The sequence below is a fragment of the Erpetoichthys calabaricus genome, chromosome 9 (genome assembly GCF_900747795.2).
Source record: "Erpetoichthys calabaricus chromosome 9, fErpCal1.3, whole genome shotgun sequence".
In the NCBI taxonomy this organism is placed as follows: Eukaryota; Metazoa; Chordata; class Cladistia; order Polypteriformes; family Polypteridae; genus Erpetoichthys; species Erpetoichthys calabaricus.
This window is the reverse complement of record NC_041402.2, coordinates 158,215,620-158,234,870: the sequence shown is the minus strand read 5'-3', so window position 1 is coordinate 158,234,870 and position 19,251 is coordinate 158,215,620. Positions and strand designations below refer to the sequence as shown.

The window sequence follows — 19,251 nt, the reverse complement described above, 5'->3', positions numbered from 1 at the left end:
TTATTGGATCACCTTGCTGTCCCCGTTATCTAACTTTTACATCCAAGCTCAAGCAGTAATTACTACAGGACCATTTTTGCCATGCGGAGGACCTGCTGCCTACATACAGTGTCTTTTCTGCACCTTGTTTTTGCACATGGAGAATTCTTTCTGCTTTGTAAGGCACTGCCTAGCAGTGTTGTTACATTACATAACATAACTTCCTCAAACTTGCTTATTTATAAGTTATTGTTGGTGGAGGCTTTTTAGGAAGCATCAGGCGCAAAGCAGGAACCAAACCTGGAGTTGTCACCAGTTGATCACAGTAATCATTCATGCACATGCTCCCACGGTGCTAATTCACAATTGCCAGTTATACTAATACGTATGTCTCTGGGATGTGGAAGTTAAACTGGGCTACCCAAAAAAAAAAAAACAAAGACTGGGGAGAACAGCAAAACACCACACAATTAATGACAGATCAGGGGACTTGAATCCAGGATCTGTGAGGCAGCAGAGCTAACTACTGCACCATAATCCCACCCAGCATCATTTATGATGGGAATAATTAATAAGTGTCTTCAAGCACCAAGTGTCTTTCTTGATACGCAAGTAGTGTTACTTTTAAACTATAATTTGTTTGGTAAGATAGAGGTTAAATCATACCTGGAAACTGGCAGCCCACTTAACATAAAGGATATAACACATAAAAATGACAAAATAATGATTTGATTGTGCATCATAAAATAGAGAGGGCTGTAATTGCATAAAGTGTATCCTGTAGTGCAAGCAACAACAACCCACATTCTTCATCTCTCTGTATTTCCTATCATTATATTATTTTATTCATAATTTTGATGTCTTTCATATATCATTGGATAAGAAAATGTTTCCCTTGTTTAAGACATAACCACTGAGGAGCTGCACTCAGATGCTCGTCACTATCCACTTGCACATTCCCCGATGTCTCAAAATCCACTTTGAATTGCAGACACGACTAGAATCCTTCATCTGTAAATTACATCTTACAAAAAGAAATGTCACAAAATCTACCTATACAGCAAATGATGATGATATATGATTTGAAGCATCGGTCACATAATTACCATACTACAACTGGTGATTTTTTGCTTACGGTACAGTTTTATATATTTGTTTACTTTTATCTACTGTATATCTAAATAATACGTATTTGTACGTGAAAAAAACATTAGTTAAACTATATTTACAAAAGCAAAGCTTGTTTTCTTAGTTTTACTCTGTTTTTCTGTATAGAAAAGATGATCTACCCACTCATTTATCTTTCAATCCCATTAATCCAATTCAAGGTCAAAAAGGGCCAGAACCTACCACGCAGCACTGCAATCCCACCCTGGACATGGCAATTATATGACACAATTAAAAGTGCATTTAAAGTAGCTAAATCTACAGTCTGCTATTCTTATCTTTGACTTTCTATTTTAAAGCCTTCTAATTCCACAGTCACACAAAGATCCTGTTTTCTTCCTTCTGCCTCAGATGAGTCCCAGCGTTTTCTCCATAATCTTTGTTTCATTCTCTGACCCATTAAGATCTCCTCCTTCCAGTTTTAATTCTGTATTCTTGCTTTGGCAGGAGCTCCACGTCCTGCTTGTTGCAACTCAACACTATAAACTATGAGCATCCTTTACAGTGGACACTTATGAGGACAGTGGGTCATTAAGCCCAGCACAGTGTACTCTGTCAATTTCAAGTCACCAGACATTTTCAATATCCTAAGATGTGAGAACTGCACTATAACAACATGCGTTTACATGGAATTCCCAATTGTGACGTTTCGTCTACTCACTTCAGTGTACATTTTGCGTTGGATTTTTAGGACAAACCTGAGATGGCTGCTGATGTATTTGGTCTGCAGAAAAAGCAGTTGTTTTTTTTATGAAACGTAAAGAGCCTACTAAGGTTATTAAAGGTGCATTGAGTCTGTCTCAATGCAATAAACCCAAACAATGCCATCTCTGGACGAGCAGGTTATATTTTGCATTTTTTCATTTTGCTGTATATAATTGACTGAGGTGAAAGGTCAGTGTTGCATCCCAACTCAGAGAATCGGGGTAGCACTGTTTACTCTGAATTACATCACTTGGAGCTCACACTTCTGGTGAATTTATGTTAAATTTTAGCATGTGAATGGATTGCCTGCTCACATGTGTGAACAAACACTTGATATCACTCAGGTAAAAATTTACTTTCAATTAGCTTTCATCTTTGGCCCTTATGCTCTGGAAGAAGAACTGACTGTAATTTAACTGCCTTTATAACTCTATCACTCATCTATCCATTTACAAGCCTGCCTAATCCACCTCGGGGTTAAGGGGCCCAGGTGTCATCCCTGGATGGAATGGGGGTCCTTTGCAGAGCTTACTCACACACACTCTCAACCCACACAGGACCAATTTAGAATGAAAAATAAACGTGATACATGCATTTTATGGGTTATATTGAAGGAAAACCAGAGTAATCAGCAAAGAACGCATGGATAGTGACTGGCCATGAATTGAGGCCAGGACTGAGAGGTGGCAACACTAACCACTGCGCCACTGTGCACACACATTGCATACAAAGCACTCACATCCTCTAACTGACTATATGCTGTGTATAGTTATTATGGTCATATGTTACAGGTAGGCTTTATAAAGTATCAGTCCTTATTAAAAATGCTATTAACAAAGATAAATTATTAAACAAATAATACTCAGCACAGTAGTAGAATTTACTGTATGATCCTTGGTGTTCATGTTATTAATAATTAATTTAATTGTAGACAGGAGTTTTCTGGAGTCTGCTTTGTGTATGTCCACCGTAGTGCTGACACTTGTGGATATTTTTCTCTATTTATTTGTTGCATTCCTACCACGTTTTACTTGACCGTGAAAGCTCTGTAAGTAAGTGAAGAAGACTGGATATTGGTTAAAGGTGACGTCCTGTCATCTTTATTAAAGAGGTTTGGGAAGGCAATGAGAAAGGTGGCGCCCATTACACACAGCTGCTCCGCTGCATTTCATTATCTACCGGGGCATAAGATTCATTATGACTTTAATTGATTTCAAGTCATGAATATTGGTATTTCTGTTATATTTAATTAATTTAACAAGAAGCAACCTTCCAGGCAATGAAAGAAAATAAATCTGAGATCAATCTGCCTGCTGTAGTTACAGCGACACAAGAGGTTGGTTGTGTTTTAATATTTGCTACCCACTTTAAAGGATTTTGGCTCATTGTGTCACTCTGCTTTCTGCAAATTATGTTGTATGTGCATATTTCTCTCTCTGTCACACCTTAGGCAGCATCATTTGGGCACTCAGAGCTATAGTAGGGCATCCTTTTTTGCAAATGAAGCCTATTTATCATACTTCACTCCATTCTGTTAACTATTTTTGCACCACTGCCAGGTACTCTATTACAAAAGCAACTCTCTCACTATTCCAACTTGTGTGAGAGCCTTCAGCATGTGGCAAATTACCTCAAATTAGGAACATTAAGCCATTTAATTAGAGTGGCATGCTGCCAACGGTCAGCCTCCTCCAGTCCCAGTTACACATAAAACAGACTGACTGCAAAATAATATTAGGGTGCAAGTAGAAACCTGTATATGCTTGGAAACAAAGGATTTGGGTTGCTCTCTTCAAACTGGGCACATCACTGCCTTTCTAAGTGAAAAGCAGTTATCACTATTTTATGCTTTACTTTAAATTTTGTTTCTGTTTTGCTTGTACAGGGCAGCATGCTGGCACAGTGGTCAACACTACTACCTCACAGCTCCTGAATCCTGGCCTTTCATGGTATGCCTAATGTATCGGTATTCTCACTGTGTCTGCTTGATTGAGTTTTTCTCTCGGTTCTCTAGTATTTTCCCCACACCCCTCAGACACACTGGTTAGTTTAACTGCCAATGCTAAATTATACTAGTATGAGAAAGTGTGTACTGTGACGGTCTTGCACCCATTGCTGCAGGGATGGAATCCAGGTCCATGTCACAAAACCGCTAGATGGAAATTGTGCATTTCATTTTGTAGTTGGTATTCAATGAAACATAATAATAATAATAATAATTATAATAATAATAAGAGGCAGAAGGGGTACAGGAAATGGAAAGATGGGAAAATAGATGGAGAGATAGTTCACTAGCATTTGTTCTTAAAAGCAATCTTGTACTGAAAGCAGTATCATCCATTCATCCATCCATTTTCCAACCTGCTGATTCTGAACACAGGGTCACGGGGGTCTGCTGGAGCCAATCCCAGCCAAATCAGGGCACAAGGCAGGAACCAATCCCGGGCAGGGTGCCAGCCCACTGCAGAGCACTATCATCATTATTATTATCATTATGGATGGCTTAGCGAATAGTGGTGCTGCCTCATTAACCCAGTCTTCTGGGTTTACATTTTGCAACCACACATTATCAAGGTGGAATGTACACGTTGTTCTCCGTGTCTACAAGTGTATTCATCCAGGGACTTCACTTTTCCACCCCAATTCCCAAATATGCACCGGTTAAGTGACCATTACTAAATAGAACCATGTGAGTGGGGTGGCACGGTGGCGCAGTGGTAGCACTGCTGCCTCACAGTAAGGAGACCTGGGTCCTCCCTGTGTGAAGTTTGCATGTTCTCCCCGTGTCTGCGTGGGTTTCCTACGGGTGCTCCAGTTTCCTCCCACAGTCCAAAGACATGCAGGTTAGGTGCACTGGCAATTCTAAATTGTTCCTAGTGTGTGCTTGGTGTGTGGGTGTATGTGTGTGTGTGCCCTGTGGTGGGCTGGTGCTCTGCCTGGGGTTTGTTCCTGGGATTGGCTCCAGCAGACCCCTGTGTTAGGATATAGCAGGTTGGACAATGACTGACTGACTGACTGAGTGTGTGTGTGAATGTGCCCTGTAATGGAAAAACATCTTATGTAAGGCCTTGTGCCCAGTGCTGCCAGGATAGGCTCCATTCTCCTGCAACCCTAAATTGCATTAAGTTGTTTTTGCAATTGTAGGGCACATGTCTAACCCGTAGATCCACACAGAAAATAATGGGTGGGAATCTGAAATCAGGAGTTTTAATCTGTGAGAGAGAAGCACTAACCACTGCATCACCATGCTGCCCTGTTATTAGTATTATTATTATTATATCTACTACTGCTACAACAACATGACCACAAATGGCAGGGCCAGAAGTATATATGGTATTGGGGAGAACTTATCTAAACCTACCCACAAAATATTCAATTATGTATTTTTTTTACAATAAATACAAAAGTCTGTTAAGGTAAAGTCACACATTACACAAGACTAGCACTTAATCATCAGTTTGTGTGCTTTTTGCATGACTTTTTTTTAACAAGTAGAGGGTGGTCCATATCCAATTATCAATTATGCAATTTTTCATTACGCTATAACTTATTAAGTTTACTACATAGAGAATTCACAAAAAATTATTTTTGTTACTGATAGATGGCAGCACCTGCCCTGCATTCGTTTATTGCAAGATATTTAGAACAATTCTTTTGTCTTGCATTGTTTTCCTGCATTGCATTAAAAGTTGCATAGTTAGATCTGGACCACCCTATATATGGCAGTGAATGCCAATACTTTGAAAATGAAACTGCTTGTTGTGTAACGAACAGAAACGTAGACTATATCAGCACAGGGGATGTTTCTAGGGGAGCATAGAGGTAACTGCCCCATTAATCCTATTTCCCAGAGAAAGCTGCTATGTTAAAAATGAGTTGAAAAGTCCATACCAGCTGTATTTGAATCCATATTATGGTATAGGCTACTAAGGCTACATTCTGACTACAGTTAAAGGTGACTCTGTTCTGACGTTTGGCTCATACCTGATTTGTTGTTTGCCTGTTCAAATTAATTTTGAAAGTGATTCAGATCCAATATGACCGTGAACGGATATCTATCCCGAATCTGCAAAACTAATTTTATCAGACAGATGCGACCTGATAGACAACCATGATAACCAGCTACATGCTGGCTTCAAATTGTTTACAGTGCAGGACATATGCAAATTCATCAGTTCACAATGGCAGGTAGCCAACGATGCTTTGAGTGGAATCATCACTGACGGATCAGTATGTAAAAACCTGTGGACATGAGAGAGGAGTCAGGACTGGTGGCAACAAGGGGTTTAATGCAAGACTGCAGTTTGATAATTTCAGCATATTGAGGGGGACATTCAATTACAGCAGCATCTGCTTGCAAGACTCTCTCAGAAAAAATGGATGCATGGATTTTCACATTTCAGAAACAACAATTGTTTTATATTGAAAAACTTTTTTTTTTACATTTCTTTATAGAATTGAATCTATCTCACATGTGTGAACAAAAGGTATCACTGGACAGTAGTATAAATTGATTAATAAACAGGTAGCTGATCATTTAACCCATTAGCTAACATGTAGCTTATAGTGATGGTGACAGCACAGTTATACTCTTATCTTGTAGACATATAAACCATAAATAAATCAATTAAATATAGATCCCTGAAATAACTAACCAACCTAATACAGGGTGGCGTGGGGAAACGGAAATTTTTCAATTGGCGCGCAATACACAAATAAACACATTGCAAAATATACTGCTCCAAAAAATTAAAGGAACACTTTTTAATTCCTTTTTCCTAATTGGGCATTTTAGGTAGAATGCCCAGAGGGGACTGGGCGGTCTCGTGGCCTGGAACCCCTACAGATTTTATTTTTTTCTCCAGCTTTCTGGAGTTTTTTTTTTTTTTTCTGTTCACCCTGGCAATCGGACCTTACTCCTTTTCTATGTTAACTAATGTTGTCTTATTTTAATTTCTTATTTTGTCTTTTATTTTTCTTTTCTTCATTATGTAAAGCACTTTGAGCTATTTTTTGTATGAAAATGTGCTATATAAATAAATGTTGTTGTTAATCCGAGTACAGCATAAAGCCAATGAAACTTCTGGGCTATTGATCTGGTCAGTTAAGTAGCAGAGGGGGTTGTTAATCAGTTTCAGCTGCTTTGGTGTTAATGAAATGAACAACAGGTGCACTAGAGGGGCAACAATGAGACGACCCCCAAAACAGGAATGGTTTAACAGGTGGAGGCCACTGACATTTTTCCCTCCTCATCTTTTCTGACTGTTTCGTCACTAATTTTGTATATGCCTATGGTCAGTGTCACTACTTGTAGCATGAGGCGATACCTGGACCCTACAGAGGTTGCACAGGTAGTCCAACTTCTCCAGGATGACACATCAATACGTGCCACTGCCAGAAGGTTTGCTGTGTCTCCCAGCACAGTCTCAAGGGCATGGAGGAGATTCCAAGAGACAGGCAGTTACTCTGGGAGAGCTGGACAGGGCCGTAGAAGGTCCTTAACCCATCAGTGGGACCGGATCTGCTCCTTTGGGCAAGGAGGAACAGGATGAGCACTGCCAGAGCCCTGCAAAATGACCTCCAGCAGGCCACTGGTGTGAATGTCTCTAACCAAACAATCGAAACAGACTTCATGATGGTGGCCTGAGGGCCCAACGTCCTCTCGTGGGCCCTGTGCTCACTGCCCGGCACCGTGCAGCTCGATTGGCATTTGCCATAGAATACCAGAATTGGCAGGTCCACCACTGGCGCCCTGTGCTTTTCACAGATGAGAGCAGGTTCACCCTGAGCACATGTAACAAACATTAAAGGGTCTGGAGAAGCCGTAGAGAACTTTATGCTGCCTGTAACATCGTTCAACATGACCAGTTTGGTGGTGGGTTACTGATTGTCTAGGGAGGAATATCCATGGAGGGACGCACAGACCTCTACAGGCTAGACAACGGCACCTTGACTGCCATTAGGTATCAGGATGAAATCCTTGGACCCATTGTCAGACCCTATGCTGGTGCAGTGGGTCCTGGGTTCCTCCTGCTGCATGACAATGCCCGGCCTCATGGGGCGAGAGTATGCAGGCAATTCCTGGAAGATGAAGGAATTGATACCATTGACTGGCCCCCACGCTCGCTTGACCTAAATCCAATAGAACACCTCTGGGACATTATTTTTCAGTCCATCCGACACCACCAGGTTGCACCTCAGACTGTCCAGGAGCTCAGTGATGCCCTGGTCCAGATTTGGGAGGAGATCCCCAGGATACCATCCATCAGTCTCATTAGGAGCATGCCCCCCCCTAAATGTTGTCAGGCATGCATACAAGCACGTGGGGGCCATACAAACTACTGAGTACGATTTGGAGTTGCTGCAACGAAATTTTGGCAAAATGGATTAGCCTGCTGCATCATTTTTTCACTTTGATTTTTGGGGTGTCTTTCAGCCATCTGTAGGTTCATTATTTTCATTTCCATCAAACAATGTGGCATCCTTTTGTTCCTAATACATTACTCAGTCCATATCAATATAGATATCCATCAGGATTTTTTTCCCATTGAGATCTGATGTTAATTTTTTGAGCAGTTTACGTTTAATGATGAACCAGTTTCTTCACAATTACACACCCATGTTATAATAGCATGATCAGACAGGACACAATCATGATGTCCTAACTGGTAATGACACCGAAATTTCCTTTGCGCAGCAGTAACACTATCATCATTCTTATAAAATGCTTTCACAGCGAATGATTGTTGCGCACCACTCCACTGCTCCATTATAACTAATGGCAAGGTGTTCTAAATGAGGTCGCATTGGTCCCAAACAACTGCTTATCCATCCATCCATCCATTTTTCAACCCGCTGAATCCGAACACATGGTCACGGGGGTCTGCTGGAGCCAATCCCAGCCAACACAGGGCACAAGGCAGGGAACCAATCCTGGGCAGGGTGCCAACCCACCGCAGGACACACACAAACACACCCACATACCAAGCACACACTAGGGCCAATTTAGAATCGCCAATCCACCTAACCTGCATGTCTTTGGACTGTGGGAGGAAACCGGAGCGCCCGGAGGAAACCCACGCAGACACGGGGAGAACATGCAAACTCCACGCAGGGAGGACCCGGGAAGCGAACCCAGGTCCCCAGATCTCCCAACTGCGAGGCAGCAGCGCTACCCACTGCACCACCGTGCCGCCACAACTGCTTATGCCACAGGGTAACCAACACCTAGTTCCAAAATTTCACGTTTCCCTGCGCCACCCTCCATGAAAGCAAAGCACAATTTAAGCATTAGCGCTTGATTCCTGTTTATCTTATCCTGGCCAAGGTAATACTATCTAATTTCAACATTTACTTGATGCATGACATCAGAAATGTTCCAGCAAGAGAGTGATTATGGTGAACTTTGTAGCGGTGATAGGAATGAACATGAAGAGTTTAATCAATCAAACCATAAATGGTGGAGAACAATGGAGAACAACATTTGCAAAGTTTTAGTGCAAGTTTCACGAAAGCCATGTTCCACAGGCTTTAAATCAGACAACAGCAACACGTTTAAAGCTTAGAGGTGCAGTCCTGTTGCCATGTTGACTGTTTAATGTTCCTTTGTCACTTCTGTGTTTCCTACGCTACACCAGTTTGAGAATTATAATTATTGCTGGATTATTATCCACAGTATGTGGTAATCTATATTTTTTGATCCCCCAAAGCTTATGACGAGTCCTGACTCATGTATTCCAATAATGTACCATGAAAAATAGTACAGTCGACCCTTGATATACGACCGGCCTGACATGCGAACAACTTGATTTACGACCAAAATTTTTGTTTTGATTTACGACCAACATCTTGCATTACGACCTTTAATGCGGTCACATGTATCCGCTTGTGCGATTGTAAACAAACAGCCGAGAGCGTTTGTAAGCGTCAGTCGGAGCCCAGATACATGTGTTTATGGACGTAATTTCAGTCAGTGCAGTGATTTATATAATTTTTTTCGATAATTGCTAAGGAAGGAAGAGAAGGTAACGAAGGTAAAGAAAGCGATCACAATCGAAACGAAGAAGGAAATTGTGCGGAAATATGAGAGTGGTGTTCGTGTGACCGATCTCGCTAATATGTACAACATGTTGAAATCCACCATCTCAACAATTTTACAAAGAAAAGATTTGTATAAGGAAACTCCTTCCAAACAATAACCACCTTCCATTTCATTCTCCTCCTCCTCCCTTCCTGCAGCCCAAACATGTCAACTTAAATGGTGAGTACAGTATGAAATTGTTGTTTCTGGTAGACTAGGCACTTTTTATAACTTTTTGGTTAGTACATTAGAAAAATTATTGGTGTTTTGGTAAATTATGAATATTATACAACCCTTTTTTATTATGAAAAAGTTAAGTAAATGTTGCTGTGGGAGGTTCGGAACGCATTATGGGTATTTCCATTATTTCTTATGGGAAAAATAGTCTTGTCTTACAACCAACTTGAGTTACAACCAGCCCTCGCGAACAAATTGAGTTCATAAGTCAAGGGTCCACTGTATTTTCCTCTGAATTTATTTGTAGTTATTACAATTGAAATCCTAATTTATAAAAAGTTCTGAAGTCACACCCAGACTTTCATGACAGTGCACACCTCATTCAGGGGGGCTGAGTGTTCCAACTACAGGCCATAAATATTTTTCTTTATATGTGAGATTGAAAATTTAAACCCAATATATTTAAGATAATTTTGATGCACAATGACTTATTTAATGAATGTAATATTGTGTGCAAATGTTCAGGTACCCGTCATGTTTATTTATTAATACTGTGACAACCTGGCGAATAAGACACAAAGGAGCCACTTTTCTTCAAGATGTCGACTGACTTTTTATTTGGTGTTCCCGTGATATAAACGTTGCCCTACTGTTGCCTGTTGTCTGGGTCATGGGGATACCTCCAAATTAACAAAACCAAATTGCCTACGGCCTGCCCTTAACCATTTGCTCCCTTCTCCAGTCACTGTAGTTGTCTACTTACCAACCTCCAAAGCTGCCCCTCGCCAACCACGCACTCTCCTTCTATTTGGCCCCTGTCACTCAGCTTTCTCTCTCTCGAGGGAGGTTTCCCGAGCCCCCACAAAGTGCTTTCCCCCAAGACTCATCACAGCCCATACTTACATTTTTAAAGCCTCACACAATGGTACATATTCTTAGGATTTACCTAACAATAAAAAGTCTCTTCCTTCAATTTATCCTAAAGCAAAGGAAGCAAAGAGAAAACCTCCAGGATGGTTGTCAAGCATGCTAAGGAGAAGACATGAGAGATCACACAAACATTCCTGCAAGGTGGTAACTCGACTTTCTAAATTTTAAATCAAAAAAAACAAAAAAACAAACAGTCCCTTGAGACAGAACAAACAGAAGGCTCCATGGCCCGTTTCCCTGGGAAGTTACTTAAGATGCACAACTATCTTGTTCAGCACTGCCTCTTTGCAGCTCTTTGTTCCTGTGGTTAATATTTTTAATCGAGCTGCTTTTCCGCTCTCTGAAATTCTTTCCACAAGCAGATTTCTCTCTTTAGCAGAGCAGATGGATTCCTATTTTTGTATGAGGCACAAACATGTGACAAGCAGTTTGCCGAAGGTCTTGAGTTTTTACTGAAGGGTTAGTGCTCTAGCAGACAACTGGCAGGATTTCATTTCACTTCTGTAATTTAAAGCAATAATACTGTACTGTGATTGCCAGTTAAACGAGCTTATAAGGGTGAGAAACAGACAGACATTTTAAGGCATTGTTACACTGTTGGTTTGTTTTTGGAAATCTTGTTGAAGTCAATTCTGCAGATGCTTTTAGCTTTACCCATTTGGTAAATTGCTACAAAATAAAGAGACACAAGCTTCTAAAGAAACGAAAAAAAAAGGGATTGTGGCCATTTTTTAACAATAACATTACTCACCAAGAAGTGATTGCAAAAAGCAAATGCTTTAAAGTGAATCGGCCACTTTCTTTGTTGAATCTGCCCAATAGTGAGTCTGTTCCACATTTGTCCCCCAAAGAGCTTGAATTTATTAGGCAGGGACTCAAAAAGGTGGTGAACTTGCGGCACAGGAATGTTGGCCAGTGTCAATGCCAATGTGCGCCCATAGATGTTGGAATACTAGCAGATGGTGCTCGTCTGATCCAAATGCTTTGACACATTTCATCCCACTGATTCCCCACTGGATTAAGATCTGGTAACTAGGGAGGCCAATGCATTAATCTGAATCCAAAGTCTTCAGGTCTTAGGGCATGGATCATTCTCATCAGATAAGTAGCCAAGCAGTGACAAGCAGTAATTTTCTTCTGTCCTGTGGTATTCAAAAGCTGTTCTGCTCCTAGCAGCATATCCAGTCTCTGCCATCAAAACACACCCTACACCAGCCTGACTGCCTGAATCCTGGCAGATTTGTAAAGTTTGTGTCACCTCCTGGTCATCCCAGACTGCAATTCGCCAAACACACTAATCTTCTTCTTCTTTCAGCTGCTCATGTAATTAGTTGCCTTCAGTGAATCATCTTCTTCCACATCTTCCTGTCCAATATATCTTGCTCTGTCACACCCATCACCTGCATGTCCTCTCTCACTAAATCCATAAACCTTCTCATAGGCCTTCCTCTTTTCCTCTTGCCTGGCAGCTTAATCCTTAGCATCCTTTTCCCAAATTACGCAGCATCTCTCCTCTGCACATATCCAAACCAACACAATCTCACCTCTCTGACTTTGTCTCCCAACCGTCCAACTTGAGCTGACCCTCTAATGTACTCATTTCTAATCCTATCCATCCTCGTCACTCCCAATGCCAACCTTAAAATTTTTAATTCTGCCACCTCTAGCTCTGTCTCCTGCTTTCTGGTCAGTGCCACCGTCTGCAACCCATATAACATACTAATGATGCAGGCAATTTCTTGTGTTTTTAATCCCACTTTAACTTAACCTTCTAAGTTTTATTATGTCAGTAGGTTGTGACTTGCTACGACTATCCCATTCACTATGCATTCTGATATGCCTCTTTCAGTAGCACCATTGAACTCAACTATTGGTTGAACAAGTCATTTTGGCTCACTTTGGTAATGGGCTGTTTCTGATCATGGACCCATCATTGGCTGGAATTTTCCTTGTATGAAGGCTAATTCTCATTACACCTGTGACACCTCCGTGTGACTGTATGAATCCTGGAACCAGTAAGTAAAAATCCCAGAGCCAGTCCTTGATTTTCAAAGTCTAGTTGGTGTGGGGCATTCTGCTGTAGATGAGTACAGTAGTGGCCATGGTATAATCAGCAGGAATTTTCAGATATGCTGTGGCATTCAAATACTACTCAACTCATATCAAGGTATCTACTCCACTCCATTACACTGACATAGCCAGCTTGACCCATTGACCTCCACAGCAGGATGGACCCTCCAATTCAACAAATATTTGCCATTTCCTGGCCATTCTACTTGCGAGAAGGTTGTTAATCAGACATTTCCGAACTCTTGAGTCCAGTCTTTGTGTTCTTTATCCAATGCAACTTAGCCCTTTTGTCTGTTGCCTTGGCGCAAGTGGACCTTGGTTGCTTTGTCCCATTAATGACAAAGTGTGACAAGGTGTGTATTCCGATACTCTTCTTGCAGCAGCACCTTTGCACTAAACTACAGCCTGTTTATTATTCTGCACAAGTAATTTTGTCACTTTGGAGTCAGTCTGCCTGTTTCACCAGTGGCCTGTTTCTGAGCACAGATGTTTCTTATGTTATATATGCCGGCATTGCCCATGTGTTTTGCTGTTCCTTATGCCATCGTGGCATTCACCAACTTCTGAACCATGATTCAAAGCCACTTGCAAATTTCACTCTCTTATTTTCATACATAATCAATGCCTTGGTATGTCTATGCCTGCTTTACACATACAGTATGAGACTGTCATAAATCAGTGGCCATTAAATAGGAAACAATTGCAAACCTAATAAAGAGAGGGATTCAGCTTAGAACTTTAAAATAGTTTTGAGGAAAACAGGCCATTCAGCTCACCAGTCCTCTTTACACAACTTCTCCAAACTAACATCAAATCAATTTTGAAGTTCACTATAGTTTTACTGTATAAACACAATATTTGGTAATTTATTCCATGTGTCTATGGTTCTCTGTGTGAAGAAAAGCTTTCTAAAGTTTCTGTGAACTCTGTCTTTAATTGCCATCTGTGTCCCTGTGTTCTTGTCGAATACCTCACTTCAATACAACAGCTTATATATGCAATTGTTACACTACAGATCTGTCTGAGACTCATTTAGTTCAAGAAATGAAAATAAGGCAACAACATTAATGGTAATGTACTGTACAAAGATCAAATGAATTCAATCAAATATAAAAAAATTGGCTGCTCCCTAATGAGAGGAGGCTGATAGGAAAAAATAATGCATTTACGTCCAGCTGTGATCTGTAGAAAGTTAGATGCTTCTTCAACTGGGTGATTAGCACTTTAAAACAATTAAACATGACATAAAATATCATTTCAAACAGGCATAATACAAGATAACAGGTGACAGGAGACCAATCTCATGAACTTTGGGTGCAAGGCAGGAGTCAGCCCTGAATGGGCTGCAGTTTTACATCATGGTCCACTAAAACACACACATCACATAGTCACACTTGCTCACACTGGATCGGTGTGTTGGAATGTGAGTGGAAAACTGAAATGGATACAGGAAGAACATACAGACCTTAGACAGATAGTGACTAGACCCAGCATTTAACCTAAGTCTCCTAGAGGTGCGAAGCTGCACTGCTAACCACTGTGCCTCCAGAAAATGGTAATAATAAAATTAAGAAGTAGTTAACAACTGACATGTTCTGGGTCCACACAAAGGTCTGGATCTGGTGTTTCCAGTGGCTCTGTAGATAGTATTTGCTTATTATCAATAGAAGTAAGAGCAGAGGGTGGACAGTTTCAGATACCTTGGTGTCCACTTTTTATAGAACACCTGACCTGGTCCAAGCACTTTGACACCTTGTTTAAGAAGACACCACCTCAGATGCCTCATGGATTTTAAGCTGCCCTCACAGATAATAAACAATTTCTACATATTCACCATTGAAGGTATCTTAACAGAATGCATGTCTGACCAGTTAGGGAGCTGCAGGCAGCAACACCAGAAGGCTCAACAGAGAGTGGTGCAGTTAACTGAACGCATCACTTTGTGTGCACTCTCTAACTTCCAGGACATCTATATTAAGTGATGTGGGACCTGGGCAAATAATTATTAATACCAGAATTTGCACCAATGGCCTCTTCTTCGTGCTGAGGTTAGGGAAACACTACCGCTGCCTGAAGGCCAGTTCAGAGTGACTGAGAAGGAACGTCTTTTCACAGTCCATACACATCTAAAATGAGAACAGTGCCTAGAGCTACGATTCCCCATTGTTAATGTTCTCATATTAAGTTATTTATTCAGTTACTTACTAGCCACATTACCTGTCTCAGGTAATACAATCTATATATATAATTCACTAAGTCCATGGCAAGCAAGACGCACGCAAGACAGAGCCACGCCTGCCAACTCACAGAGCCCCGCCCACCAACAATTCACTAAGCAGCCAACCATGGCACACAAGACAGAGACCATGGGATACGCACGACACAGCCATGCCCGCCAACTCACAGAGCACCGCCCACCAACTCTAAGACCATGGGATACGCACGACAGAGCCCCGCCCACCAACTCTAACCCTCCTCCTGAGTCCACCCTCACTCTCGAGGCATGCAGCAACTCACCAAACACCGCCTCAGTCGCTTTCGTCTCTGCTACAGTCCACATGGTACCTCTGAGCCACGTTGACTTTTCATTGTTCTTTTTGGTTTTATTTCTGATCCCGTTCAACAACTATGTGGCGACATCGACTTCTCAACTGTGACTCCAGAACAACTCAGTTAATGAGCTATATTAAGCGTCACCAACGAATCCCTACCGATGAAGTAACTTTCACCAGCGTTGACTCCATCATCACAGACGATCCCGCACATCAACTTTCATTCCCCGAAGAATTTCTTAGCAGTCTTACTCCCACTGGCATGCCTCTGCATAAACTCAAACTTAAAATTGGTTCAGTCGTCATGCTTCTCAAAAACCTCATGCCAGCAAGAAGTCTCTGTAAAGGCACTAGACTGACTGTTACCAGCATTCACCACAATGTACTAGAGTGTAAAACAATCACAGCTGCTACCTCACAAACTGTCCATATTCCCCGGATTTCCCTGACCCCATCAGATTCAAATTTGCCTTTTACTTTTACACGCAGACAATTTCCTGTTAGATTGGCCTTTGCAATGACAATTAATAAGGTGCAGGGACAAACTTTCAAAAAAGATATGTCTGTATCTCTCCAGAGTTCCATCTTTTCATTCACTCACAGTCATATCTTCAAACCCACCCCATTTGGACAACTGTGTCTTTCAGGAGGTGTTCACCCATCAATAAATAATTATGTGGCGTATGCTACGCCGCGGGTTGGCTAGTACATTTTAAATTATTTGATATCTTTTGTCCTACATGTATCTTCAGAACTCCTTGTCAGTCTTTCCTCGGTATCCGCGTGTGTCTGAACCTCTCTAGTCCAGCGCTTCCTTCCTTAATCACTACACATAAAGCCTAATTCTTAGACTCTGTCATTTTGAGGTATCCTGTTTGCCTCTTGCCCACTTTTTTGACAACCACCAATAGTTGCTAGGCCCCCATTACCTACTGACATTTGTACTTTTATGAATATTTCCCAACTTTAACGGCAACTCTCAGCATGCCTCCTACTCCTCATGTGCCTCAGTCTCTCTTGCCTGGCACTTCCTTTGTTGATTATGTCACCAAAACCAAACTGACCAATCAGACTGCTCAGAAAAACTGGACACATACATAGAGATAGTAGTGTTTTATTATATAGTGGACTAGCCGTCGCCCCAATGGCTTCGCCCACGTAGAAGTGAAACAGTACAGCGAGGAGGGTCCTGCCTGGCTCCCTACTCCTGACGTCACGCTTTCCCCTCCCCTGCAGCCTCTGTCTTGGATTAGGGCAAATATATTGCTCCTGCAAGCGAACTATGATTCTTAGCATGATGAGAGAAGTCGCAAAATCAACCGGAATGTTCAAGCAAATTATAGAAAAAAGCCAGATCTAAATCTGTTAAGTAGTTCTCTTGTTTGCTAGCTAAGCGGGTGTAAGATATGCCCCGAGGCTGGAGGGTCAGTGAGGAGGACCCTGCCCTCCCTCGCCTCTCTCGGATTCGTACAAATAAATTGGTACTGCAAGCGAACTATGATACTTAGCGCGATGAGAGAAATCACAAAATCAACCGGAATGTTCAAGCAAATTATAGAAAAAACCTGATCTAAATCCATTAAGTAGTTCTCTTGTGAAAAGCGGACAGACATACAAACAGACAGACATTGGATTATATATTTTTATAATGATAAAATACACATTACTGCTGTCATTCTAAATATTGATTTTTATTGATATTTATATTGTTGTATTTATTGTTTATTGTCTTTTATAATTTTCTTCTAATGTACAGCCTTGGAAGATATTAGCTAAGCATTTCATTACTATTGTACTCTGTATGTGACAAATAAAATTAGATTTGATTTAATATAAAATAACATTTTAAACCTATTTAATCCAATTCAGGGTCAAGCTGAAGCATAATCCAGCAGCACTAGGAACAAAACAGCAGCTAGCCCAGGGCACACCCATGGGACCACCAGTCAACCTAATATGAGGGTGACTCAAAAATTATACACACTCCAGTTATATAAAAACTTCTGTTGGCAGCACTGTCTTATCAGCGCTTTTTGTACGAGGTCCCTGTCTCCCCAGTCACTGCTATACAGGTGTGAATGTGCTACGCCAGATCATTTTTAACTGCAGTGTGCGAAACAATGGCTGCCCCACTTGTGATTTGCACAAAAGAAGAGCAACATGCAGTGACTCCGTTTTTGTGGTCTGGGAATGTGCCTGGTGCCGATATTCACTGAAGACTTTGTGCACAGTATGGGGAAAGTGCTTTGTCTCAAAGAAGTGTGCATGAATAGATAGAAAAGTTCAAGTAAGGTCATACAAGTGTCAACCATGAAGAAGGAGCTGGATGCCCGTTCACATCCACGACTGATAACAACATTGAGCGTGCACGTGAAATGATTCTGTTGAAAAGATGAGTGACAGTAGATGATGTGGCAAATCATTTGCAAATCAGCCATGCTTCTGCCTATGCAATAATCCACAAAAAAACTTGGGCTTTGAAAGCAGCCCTACGAGGACGAAGATTCACGTCTGATGAAGAGGTGAAGACAGTGGTGCATTCGTGGCTCACAGCTCAGCCTAAAACATTTTTTAATGAAGGGATACAAAAGTTTTTTGACAGATGGGCAAAGTGTTTTGAAAAGCAGGAAGATTATGTAGAAAAATTAAGCATTTGTCTTTTCTGAAAGTTGATTAAAATAAATTCCACAGCTGTAGTGCGGATAATTTTTGACTCACCCTCGTACATGCATCTTTGGGGTATGGGAAGAAAACCCATAAAGACATGAGGTAACATATAAACTTCACACAGACTATGGAAAGTTTGAAACTGGGTTTCTAGATGGATGTGACAGCCGAGCTGTCTACTGTGCCAACATGCTGCCCTTAATGCTTATTATATAACATTAAAAAGTTTTCAATCCAACACTGATGTCAAATTGTACATTGTTAGCTCAATCACAGAGTTTACGAAAATACACACTGTCACACATGTGCATATGGGAGACAGCTAGAAGTACTAATCAAAGGTAATTCCACGAAAGAGCAGGGGGCGGTGGGGTGTGCTAATCTTTCCTATGATATTCCTGCAGATCTAATACGGGAAAATTCTGCCCGAGTCAGTTGACGTCACTTCCATCTCCGGCCATGAAGACATAACTTCTGGTTCCGGACATAAAGATGTCACTTCCGGCTCCGGCCTTGAAGACGTCAGTTCTGGTTCTGGCCCCGATGACGTCACTTACACCAACCTACCTTAAAACCCCGACAACATCCCTCTGCACTCAGTTCAATCTTGGACTCAATTCTGTACACAACTGTGCTGCAAAACTTTGCATTTTTGCAGCTGGGATTCAAGTACATGGGTGGCTGCCCCAAACCTTTTTCCTCTGTGTCGAGTTGTATCATTTTCACACCTCACAAAGTTAACTTTCATTACACTAAAGAAAACAAAAAAAATAATTTGAGCTTTCAAAGTCTTTAGTCATAATTAGACTCCAATAAGCACTAGTTGAAACATAACTGCAGCCCAAGTGTGAAACTAACAGTGTGTCAAAACTGCCAAACACCTCAAGTTCAAGAATGTTGCTGCTGGGGAAGAGAGTTCCTGTC

At 41.3% G+C, this 19,251-nt stretch overlaps 1 protein-coding gene and 1 long non-coding RNA gene across 6 annotated transcripts in view; one reads left to right on the top strand and one right to left on the bottom strand.

Annotated features, from left to right (window-relative positions):
* Positions 1–19,251, bottom strand: part of cadm1a (cell adhesion molecule 1a) — a 1,142,366-nt gene that overhangs the window by 62,931 nt on the left and 1,060,184 nt on the right. The window lies entirely within an intron of this gene.
* LOC127529257 (uncharacterized) overlaps positions 6,637–19,251 on the top strand; it is a 311,661-nt gene continuing 299,046 nt past the window's right edge. The window contains exon 1 of the long non-coding RNA XR_007935931.1: positions 6,637–7,073. This is a non-coding gene — a long non-coding RNA (uncharacterized LOC127529257). The remainder of the gene's footprint in view (positions 7,074–19,251) is intronic.